The sequence below is a fragment of the Pelophylax lessonae genome (assembly GCF_965119305.1).
Source record: "Pelophylax lessonae genome assembly, chromosome: 5".
In the NCBI taxonomy this organism is placed as follows: domain Eukaryota; kingdom Metazoa; phylum Chordata; class Amphibia; order Anura; family Ranidae; genus Pelophylax; species Pelophylax lessonae.
The window spans coordinates 127123108-127134972 of NC_138772.1; positions in this window are offsets into that span (position 1 = coordinate 127123108).

An 11865-nucleotide genomic window follows, 5' to 3' on the forward strand; every position below is an offset into this window, starting at 1 on the left:
GGACTTTAACGGACAATTGCGCGGTCATGCGACACTGTACCCAACTGAAATTGACGTCCTTTTTTTCCCACAAACAGAGCTTTCTTTTGGTGGTATTTGATCACCTGTGCGATTTTTACTTTTTGCGCTATAAACAAAAAAAGAGCGACAATTTTGAAAAAATAACAATATTTTTCACATTTTTTTATATGAAATTACCCCCCCAAAAAATGTAAAAAGCAAAATTTTTTTACATTTTAGGCCAATTTGTTTTCCGCTACATATTTTTGGTGGAAAATATCGCAATAAGCATATTTTGATAGGGTTTGCACAAAAGTTATTGCGTTTACTAACTACTAGAAAGATTTATGTCATTTTTATTGTTTTTTTTTTTTAAAACTATTATTATTATTATTATTATTCAGGATTTCTATAGTGCCAGCGGTTTACGTAGTGCTTTACTATATTAGAGGGAGACAATACATTTACAATACAAATACAGATCAGATCAGATGTGGTCCGGTCCGGATGATGATGATCCATTCATTCCAGATGGTGCAATGGGTCACTGAAGAGTAAGTGACACAATCTGAGTCAGCGGCAGTGCACCCCTAGGAGGCAGTGCGCCCTAGGCCGCTGCCTAGTTCGCCTAGCTGGAGCGCCGGCCCTGTTTAGTGATGTCGCGAACCTAAAATTTGCCGTTCGCGAACGGCGAACGCGAGCCTCCGCAAATGTTCGCGAACCGGCGAACCGGGCGAACCGCCATAGACTTCAATAGGCAGGCGAATTTTAAAATCCACAGGGACTCTTTCTGGCCACAATAGTGATGGAAAAGTTGTTTCAAGGGGACTAACACCTGGACTGTGGCATGCCGGATGGGGATCCATGGCAAAACTCCCATGGAAAATTACGTAGTTGACGCAGAGTAGGGTTTTAATCCATAAAGGGCATAAATCACCTAACATTCCTAAATTGTTTGGAATAACGTGCTTTAAAACATCCAGTGTGTGTATACGATCAGGTATGATGTTGTATCAATCAGGTAGTGTAAGGGTTACGCCCGCTTCACTACCGGCTTCGATCGGGTCTCTGATGACGTAACCCGGAGGCGGCGTCCATGACGTCACTTCCGGGTTAGTGTGCTGCAAAAGGCGGCAAATTTAAAAAACGGCTGTATGCAAAAACGCCGAAAACGGCGTTTTGCATACAGGGAAGTGTAGTGGAGGGGTCTAGGATCTTTTAGACCCTCGATCCCTCCATAAAGAGTACCTGTCACTGTCACTACATATTGGTATCACAAGGGATGTTTACATATAAGTGATCAGATTCTTTTTTTTAAACTGAAATAAAGTTAAAAAAATAAAAAATAAATGGGAAAAAAAAATGTAGCCGCCCCCCGTCACCGTTAGCTCGCGCACAAAAAAAACGTATACGGAAGTCGAGCCGCAAATTAAATCCCTGTTCAAACCACACATGTGAGGCATCGCCGCGATTGCCAGAGCGTGGGCAATAATTTAAAAAATAGAGCTACACTCTAACTCTAAACTGGTAACCGTTAAAAAAATTGAAAGCGTCACCTATTGAGATCTCTATTGACCGTAGTTTGTCGCCATCCCACGGGGGGGCGCAATTTTAAACCGTAACATGTTGGGTATCTATTTACTCGGCGTGACATCATCTTTCACAATATACAAAAAAAAATGGGCAAAGTTTACTGTTTAGTATTTTTTAAATGCAGTGAAATTTGATTTTTCCAAATTTTTCCAAAAAAATGGCGTTTTAAAGAACGCTGCGCAAATACCGTGTGACAAAAAACATTGCAATGACTGACATTTTATTCTCCAGAGTCTTTGCTAAAAAAAATATATATATAATGTTTGGGGGTTCTAAGTAGTTTTCTAGGTAAAAAAAATGGTTTTAACTTGTGAAGAAAAAGTGTCCGAAATAGGGCTGAGCCATCATAGCTACGTACAATACCTTTTCAGTTTACAAATCATGGTAATGAACGATAAAAGGACGTTTTGTACCTGTTATAAGTGCATTAGGACGTCTGGTGGAATGGTAGGGTGTCCCCTTCCCATTAGGGGTGTCCTGGGTTCGATTCCCTGCTAATGCACATCAACAATTTTCATTTTTTTTTTTTTTAAAGGACTTTTTTTTTGCGTGACTTTAACGGACAATTGCGCGGTCGTGCGATTTTTACTTTTTGCGCTATAAACAAAAAAAGAGCGACAATTTTGAAAAAAATTTAAAAATCTAATTTTTTTAACATTTTAGGCTAATTTGTTTTCCGCTACATATTTTTGGTGAAAAATATCGCAATAAGCATATTTTGATAGGGTTTGTGCAAAAGTTATTGCGTTTACTAACTACGGGAAAGATTTATGTCATTTTTATTGTTTTTTTTTTTTTTTTTTAAACTATTATAATTATTCAGGATTTCTATAGTGCCAACGGTTTACGTAGCGCTTTAAAATATTAGAGGGAGACAATACATTTACAATACAGTAAAATACAAGAAGGATTAAGAGGGTCCTGCTCAGAAGAGCTTACAATCTAATGGGGTGGGGACTTAAACGGACAATGGCGCAGTCGTGCGACACTGTACCCAACTGAAATTGACGTCTTTTTTTTCCCACAAACCGAGCTTTCTTTTGGTGGTATTTGATCACCTGTGCGATTTTTACTTTTTGCGCTATAAACAAAAAAAGAGCGACAATTTTGAAAAAATAACAATATTTTTCACATTTTTTTAATATGAAATTACCCCCCCCCCCCCCCCAAAACGTAAAAATCAAATTTTTTTTACATTTTAGGCCAATTTGTTTTCCGCTACATATTTTTGGTGAAAAATATCGCAATAAGCATATTTTGATAGGGTTTGCACAAAAGTTATTGCATTTACTAACTACTAGAAAGATTTATGTCATTTTTATTGTTTTTTTTTTTTTTTTTTAAACTATTATTATTATTCAGGATTTCTATAGTGCCAACGGTTTACGTAGCGCTTTAAAATATTAGAGGGAGACAATACATTTACAATACAGTAAAATACAAGGCGATCAAAGGTCTAAATCTGTCCCTAGGGAGTGCGTTCTAACTGTGTGGGGGATGCTTTAACTGTGGGAAGACAGAAATCTGTGTTCCTGCTTAGCAGAAACACAAGATCCCTGTCTTCCCTTGTCACAGAACGGCCTTGTCACAGAGAGGCAGACTGCTGTTCTGCCTCTCTCGGGAATGATCGGTGAGTGCTGGCAGACATCGGGTCTGCCAGACCCACTGATAGGCTCCCGCTGTGTTCAACCACAGCAGGAGCTGGTTGCCGGCAGATCCAGAAGTGCGAAATCACGTACGCAGAAGAACTGCTGCCCCACAGGGCGGTTAGCAAGAGGTTAAAAATATCAATCAAAACTGATACATTGCGGTTGATGTACTAAAGGAGTAGATTATTTTCAATTTTCACAAGGTGAATTTTCACTTTGCAGTCTAAAGCTTCACTTAGCTTAATAATTGGGATAAAGCAAAGTGAAAATTAATTAAAGAATACCCAATTATATTCCGATGAACAGTTCACATTCCAATTGTTATATATTTTCTAAAAACAGAAACCCTGGAAAATAAAATAGTGGTAGCCCCTTTTTTTTTATGTCCCATGATTTTTGCGCATCAGTTTATCAGTCACAAATTTTTAGTAAAAAATACACTAAAGTTCAGTTTAGGGCACAAAAACACAATATATTTACAACTTTGGGTAAAAAATATCAATGAAGAGGTTGCGCTGAGTAATTAGATACTCAACATGTCAAGCTTTAAAATGGTGTGCACCCATAAAATGATGATGAAATTCAGTACCCTATATTTCCATTAGGGACACTTTCAAAGTCCATACAGGTCATCAGTTGGAGATAACCTTAAATAGCGAGCTCTCCCTCCGACGTGCATGGCAATATGAAACCAGGGTGTAACAAAATAGAAAATAATAATGAACTAGTTTGCGACACTAGCAGCGCTAAAACATCAGATCACATCAATCAAATGTGTCTAAACGTCATGTTTGAAATTGGTTAATCACCACAACTTAAAATGAACACACTTTAAAATGAATGCATAAACAGCTTCCAAATCAAAGTCCTTCAGTGGTCAAAACCTCCTGATGGGTATAACTGTAAGCTTTTCGGCCAAAGTACAGTCCCAAGTACCAGTGCAAAATGGAAGCGTGGGAGAATATGTGGTTAATCAAAGATGTCCGTGTACCACCACCAGCATGCCGTGATCACCCGTCAGATAGGACACTCACCAGCTCACGGATAAAAACAGGCCTTAAAATACACCGCTGGCTCCTCCTCCGAGACCCTTAGCATCAGCCGTCTGGTTCTTAATATAAAGCTTATCGCTCAGTTGCCATGTGAAATGTAAGCACAAAAGGGGGACACATAGCGTAATTCTGCTAATCATTTATTAAAAAATCCCCGTTCCCCACAGTCATCTACTTACAAACAAAGCACAGTATAAGGCATAAGCGAATGCATCAGCCAGAGAACGACCGTCCGCATCTGTTACCATTCAAAATCGGCCGCTTTGGCGCCATGCTGGCCCGAATCCGGACAGTGCGGCGTAGCGCCCTCCGTTGCTAGGCGACCGCGCACTCACGCCCTGACGCATTTCATCATCAAAGACTTCCACTGAGGGCGTGAGTGCGCGGCGCGGTCACCTCCTCAAATAATCCCTCATGCGCATGCGCCGTACAACTACTCGGCGAACACATCAGGCGTAACCGGAACTTCTGCCCTTGCAGCGCAGGGATATTCCCTTAGTGTCAGCAGAGGATGTATATACCTCGGAAACCACGTCTGCGGGCCATCTCACTGGCTACCGCCTCCGTAGTGACACCGGAAACTAGCATTTTTTTAAATATAGAGCCGCAGCAAAAAACGGCATAACCAATATGTAGAATTTATTGTATTATAACGACTCACATTCTGGTGCTTAGCTATGCATTGGCCCTATGCCTCTTACAATCAAAGTACATAAAATGGCATGCACTTAACCCAATTTAAAATTAAAAATGCCATGGAAAAACAAATACTAAAAATGTCTACTTCCACTATTAAACTCAACCATTGACGGTCACAGTTGGTATAGACATTATAATAACTAATTAAAATGTAAAAAATTAAAAAATTACAAGCAATTGGACAATGCCGAAAAATAGATATATCCAATCTGGATATATAAAAAAAATATATATAAAAACAGCATAAAATATATAAATAAAACCAGACAAAATTCTGGATCACTGAGATATAAAATTTCAAATGTCCAAATAAATGCAGATAATGAATATATAAAACAAGATGACACATACAGAAGTAAAAGGTGATTACAATATTAAAATATTAGATAAAATCAATAATCACTGATAAAACAGTTTATATCGAGATCAATATTCAGCCCCTTGGGGTGCAGCGAATCTGTCAAAAAAATCCAGTGTGTCTCCCGCTTGGAGAGTTCCCTCACTCTATTCAAACCTCTCCAAACGGGGTCCACTCTTTCAATACCCCAAAACTTGAGATGAGAAGGGTCTCTATTATGATGTTGCCGGAAGTGGAGAGACACATTGTGGTCTTTGAAGCCCTTACGTATATTTGCGATATGTTCTGAAACTTATGGCCAATGTCCGCTTGGTCCTTCCTATGTAGATCAGACCACACGGACACTCCAAGCCATAAACCACATGTGTGCTGTTGCAGGATATAAAATCCTTAATATCAAAGGTTTGGTTATTAGCTGAAGACGTGAAAGAGGTGAAATTTCTCAAATGTGTATAAACTTGCCTACAAGACTTACACCTCCTGCATGCAAAAAAACCAACCGTGTTGTCCCAAAACATCCTAGGTTTTTTTGGGGGATCTAGGATTTTATGCACAATCTGGTCTCCAAATGAAGGGCCACGCCTATATATAAAGGACGGAACTGGAGGTAAAACACCCCCCAACACTTTATCCATACTCAATATCGGCCAGTGTTTTTTAATCACCTCTTCTACTTCCCTAAACTGGGCATTGTACTGTGTGATAAAACTGAACTCGTGGTCATTGTTAGGTTTTCTGACCTGCTCTCTGAGGCAGTCATCTTGTGATAGGCTGCTTATTTCAGCTATAGTCCTGTCAAGCACCTGGGGATCATAACCTTTCTCCACAAATCTACTTTTAATAGTCCGTGCCTGGGTTTCAAAATCCGTATCTAGAGTGCAATTCCTCCTCACTCTAAGCAGCTGGCCTCTCGGGATATTAGCCAGCCACCGATGGTGATGTCCACTTTGGATGGGGAGATACCCATTACGATCCGTGGGCTTAAAGTAGACCTTAGTCACCAGCCCACGGTCGACCAGGGATATCTCCACATCCAAAAAATGGATGCTACTCTTACTCCAATTGAAGTCAAGCCTGATGTTGTTATTGTTAACATTCAAACCGGTCACAAAATTGGTCAATGACAATATGTAATGTGTAGTGCAAGTGATGGTGTCGAATGTAGGCACCCCCATGGGTGTGTTTGCATTTAGTGGGGCAGGCTTAAAAAAAAATTTGGGCCGGAGGGGTAAATGCTCGGGTATGAATTTTTTTTTGACACTTTTTTATCCCTAAAACTTTATTTTTATTACATAGTGGACTTGGGAAAGAAATTGGCTGCACACCTCTGCAGGTCAAATAGATTTATTGAAACATGTATAAAACTGCCACCAGGACAAGGAAAAAGACCATGCAAAGGTTGATGTGTTTCAAACTACCAAGGTGCTTCTTCAAAACCTAGGGGAATACTGAATCCACACTTCTTAAATAGGAGCCATCGCCACCTATCGTAGGTGCTAGATGATGTGATCAGTTCCCCATGTGTCTTGATAAGCAAATAAAAACATTTCACATACAAAAGTGAATCCCCTCAGAACATAGATGAACAAATACAAATGAACATAGTTATTAACACATGACCCTCGAAGGACAAAATTGAAAAAAAATAAACAATTAAATTGGGAAAAGCAAAGGGGAATGAACATAGGTGCCAACGCATGACCCTCAAAAGACAAAATTGATAAAAATTAGAAGATCTAATTATATATAAACAGAATCTGCCTACTAAGAGGTAGACTAGAAAGGGTTAAATAATAAGAGTGTATACAATAACAATACTAATAAATACACTTTGGAAAGGAATACATTATTATCAAATCCACATTGGATGAGAAAAATCAAAACAATGTGTTAAGTGCCGGTTCACACTAGGGCGACCTGTGAGGCGGCCTGGTCGCCTCACAGGTCGCCTCCCATAGGGAAGCTGCGGACCCGTTCTAATAGGAGCGACACAAGTCGCTCCGACCTAGAAAAAGGGTCCGGAGCTTCTTTGGGGCGACCAGGAGGCGACCGCCATAGACTTCAATGTTATGAAGTCCGCGGCGGCCGCTCCGAGGTCGCGGCCCGCTGCTCGCACCGCGATCTCGGAGGTCGCCCCTGCAAGTAGCGTCGCGGTAATGTGAACCGGCGCTTAAAGTGCATGGATGGCTAGAGGGCCAGTATTTAATCAACATGTAAAATATGAATGAATACCCAAAAAAACCTAAATGTGGATGAAACTCCTGGCCAAACATGCACCTCAAAACGGTGATACTAGGACGAAAAGGAGAAATAGATAAGCATAAGACGGAGTATGTATGTCGGAGAGTGGCAAATGTCATGGAATGATGGGAATTAACAAATATAGACAATCACCATGGATAACCTAATTATAATAGTGACTCCCATCCCATTAAAAATTGAGTCTGGATGGAATGTGAGTCTGGAGTCGAAATATCCAAAATACCTCTCTCCAACATAGTAGATGAAAGATATCACCTCCCCTCTTAGGGGCACATATTTTTTCAATAACCTGGACTTTCATAGCAGAAATATCCCCAGAAAGACATCCTTTTTAAAATGTTTGGCTATGTTTGTTGTTTCGTTTTTCTCCACGCTGTACATATGTTCATAAGAGCCGGTTCACACTGAGACGACACGACTTCAGGGGGCGGCCTGTGAAGTCGCGTGCACCGCTGTGCACCGCGACTTCGGCGTGACTTGCAGGGACTTCACATAATGGAAGTCTATGCAAGTCGCTCCGAGGTCGCCCCAAAGTAGTACAGGGCCCTTTTTCTAAGTCGGAGCGACTTGTGTCGCTCCTATTAGAACGGGTCCTGTACTACTCAATGGACCGCGACCGGCCGCGACTTGTCAGGCTGACGAGTCGCCTGACAAGTCGCAGCAGTGTGAATGGGCTCTAACGGTCTCTAAAACGTCTCGTAGTCCTACCCACGTATTGCATGTAGCATAGGCTACAAGAAATCAAATATATAACATAACTGGTATTACAGTTATAGAACGATTAAATATTAAACTCTTTATGGTTGGCAGAAGATTGAAATGTATTGCCCCCTAAGATGTGACTACAACATGGACATTCTGGTGTCCTACATTTAAAATTGCCTTTTAAAGTGCAGCCTGGTAAGTCCACCTCTCAGGTAAAGTCCCTCATTAATTGTAGAAGAAGATTTGTATATTTTAGGTATCCAGGGAGTTGGACTATTAATGGCTGTAAATATCTATTCAACCATTCTCCCAATTCTTCGTTTAAGGAACCAACCCCCTAAAATAATTGGTCTACCTTGTAAGGGTTTGAAACCTTTATAGGTTTTAGGCAGATGATAAAAGGTGGGGAGAGTAGGATATTTTGGTATAAGAGACTCAACTTCCTTTTTACTAAAAATGCCCAGCTTAACCCTGTAAAAAAAATGTATCATTTTTTAAAAAGTTTTACATTTTTTATTACATTTTATTTACACATTATGATTGCATATACCTTTAGAATGAATTAGAGTGCAGGGCAGAGACTGCAAGCCAGACCGTCTCATCCAACATCAGTGCCTGACCTCACAAATGCGCTTCTGAAGGAATGGTCAAACATTCCCATAGACACACTCCTAAACCTTGTGGACAGCCTTCCCAGAAGAGTTGAAGCTGGTATAGCTGCAAAGGGTGGGCCAACTCAATATTGAACCCTACAGACTAAGACTGGGAAGCCATTAAAGTTCATGTGCGTGTAAAGGCAGGTATCTCAATACTTTTGACAAAATAGTGTGTGTGTGTATATATATATATATATATATATATATATATATATATATATATACAGTGCCTTGCGAAAGTATTCGGCCCCCTTGAACTTTGCGACCTTTTGCCCCATTTCAGGCTTCAAACATAAAGATATAAAACTGTAATTTTTTGTTTTTTGTGAAGAATCAACAACAAGTGGGACACAATCATGAAGTGGAACAAAATTTATTGGATATTTCAAACTTTGTTAACAAATAAAAAGCTGAAAAATTGGGCGTGCAAAATTATTCAGCCCCTTTACTTTCAGTGCAGCAAATTCTCTCCAGAAGTTCAGTGAGGATCTCTGAATGATCCAATGTTGACCTAAATGACTAATGATGATAAATAGAATCCACCTGTGTGTAATCAGGTCTCCGTATAAATGCACCTGCACTGTGATAGTCTCAGAGGTCCGTTTAAAGCGCAGAGAGCATCATGAAGAACAAGGAACACACCAGGCAGATCCGAGATACTGTTGTGGAGAAGTTTAAAGCCGGATTTGGATACAAAAAATTTCCCAAGCTTTAAACATCCCAAGGAGCACTGTGCAAGCGATAATATTGAAATGGAAGGAGTATCAGACCACTGCAAATCTACGAAGACCTGGCCATCCCTCTAAACTTTCAGCTCATACAAGGAGAAGACTGATCAGAGATGCAGCCAAGAGGCCCATGATCACTCTGGATGAACTGCAGAGATCTACAGCTGAGGTGGGAGACTCTGTCCATAGGACAACAATCAGTCGTATACTGCACAAATCTGGCCTTTATGGAAGAGTGGCAAGAAGAAAGCCATTTCTTAAAGATATCCATAAAAAGTGTTGTATAAAGTTTGCCACAAGCCACCTGGGAGACACACCAAACATGTGGAAGAAGGTGCTCTGGTCAGATTAAACCAAAATCGAACTTTTTGGCAACAATGCAAAACGTTATGTTTGGCGTAAAAGCAACACAGCTCATCACCTTGAAACACCATCCCCACTGTCAAACATGGTGGTGGCAGCATCATGGTTTGGGCCTGCTTTTCTTCAGCAGGGACAGGGAATAGGGTTAAAATTGATGGGAAGATGGATGGAGCCAAATACAGGACCATTCTGGAAGAAAACCTGATGGAGTCTGCAAAAGACCTGAGACTGGGACGGAGATTTGTCTTCCAACAAGACAATGATCCAAAACATAAATCAAAATCTACAATGGAATGGTTCACAAATAAACATATCCAGGTGTTAGAATGGCCAAGTCAAAGTCCAGACCTGAATCCAATCGAGAATCTGTAGAAAGAACTGAAAACTGCTGTTCACAAACGCTCTCCATACAACCTCACTAAGCTCGAGCTGTTTTGCAAGGAGGAATGGGCAAAAATTTCAGTCTCTCGATGTGCAAAACTGATAGAGACATACCCCAAGCGACTTACAGCTGTAATCACAGTAAAAGGTGGCGCTACAAAGTATTAACTTAAGGGGGCTGAATAATTTTGCACGCCCAATTTTTCAGTTTTTTATTTGTTAAAAGAGTTTAAAATATCCAATAAATATAGTTCCTTTTCATGATTGTGCCCCACTTGTGTCCCACTGTCTTCACAAAAAATTATATTTTTTTATCTTTATGTTTGAAGCCTGAAATGCGGCAAAAGGTCGAAAAGTTCAAGGGGGCGAATACTTTCGCAAAGCACTGTATATATAAATATATATATGTAGCAGGTTTTCCAGGCATTGGGCCTGATGTGGGTCTGCTATTGTTACCGGTTACCTCTCCAGCCCATGTGAGCTCCGACCCTGTGTGTGAGAACTGAGACATGGACAACTCCGGCATCTTTGTTTGGTTGTTTTATTGTAGTTTTAGGGGATGGGAGAAGGGAATGAGTGGGATACTCCTTTGGCTCGACTATGTACAATGCTGGGACTTTATAGCAAAAATGCCCGTTAGCGCTGTCCTGACGCCAGCCGACGCTAGCCAATGCTTACTGGCGCTTGAACACTGTGCAATTACTGAAACTGTGCTAGATCCTCGACTTTAGTCCAGAAGATCCAGGACTGTAGAACTGCTTGACTTGTAACACTGCAATAGCTCAGAGTCACTGAATGGCTCCCTCCAGCACTGCACTGGCTGAGGAAGCTCCTTGTAGGTTTCTGTACTGCTGCAGCTCTCAACTGGCACACTTCACACTGTATACTATCACTTCAGGGCCCAAACCACAGGCGCCCCCTTTACACTTAAAGCTCTTCAGGGTCCACTGACTATGTACCCCCTCTGTCACTTCAGGGTCCTCAACCCAGGTACCCCCTTTCACCACTAGCTGGCACTGAATCCCTGAACCTCTTCTGGAGTGGTCCCCTCTAACTTCAGGCAGACCGCCAAGGGGCAATCCTCAGTACTCAAGACCTGTATAGGCTTTCCTGGGACTGGACCCCTCTGACTCTCAGCAGGTTCTCGGTACACTGGATCCCCTCAGCTTAGCTCAGCACTCTCTGGATCTTCAGGCAGCACCCCGAGATCCTCCTCCTCAGACCGTAGGGGAAACAGCCGTTCTCTCCCTCCTGGGACTCTGCTCCCGCCAAAGACATCGTGTCATGCGCCACCCCCAAACTTATACCCACTCCCAGAATCCTTTGCAGCATAATCTGCCTTCTGCTGTAGTTACAAGCTTGGATGTGTCCCCTGATTGGGCTTCCCACACTGCCCTATGAGAAGCCTCTCACAGGAGC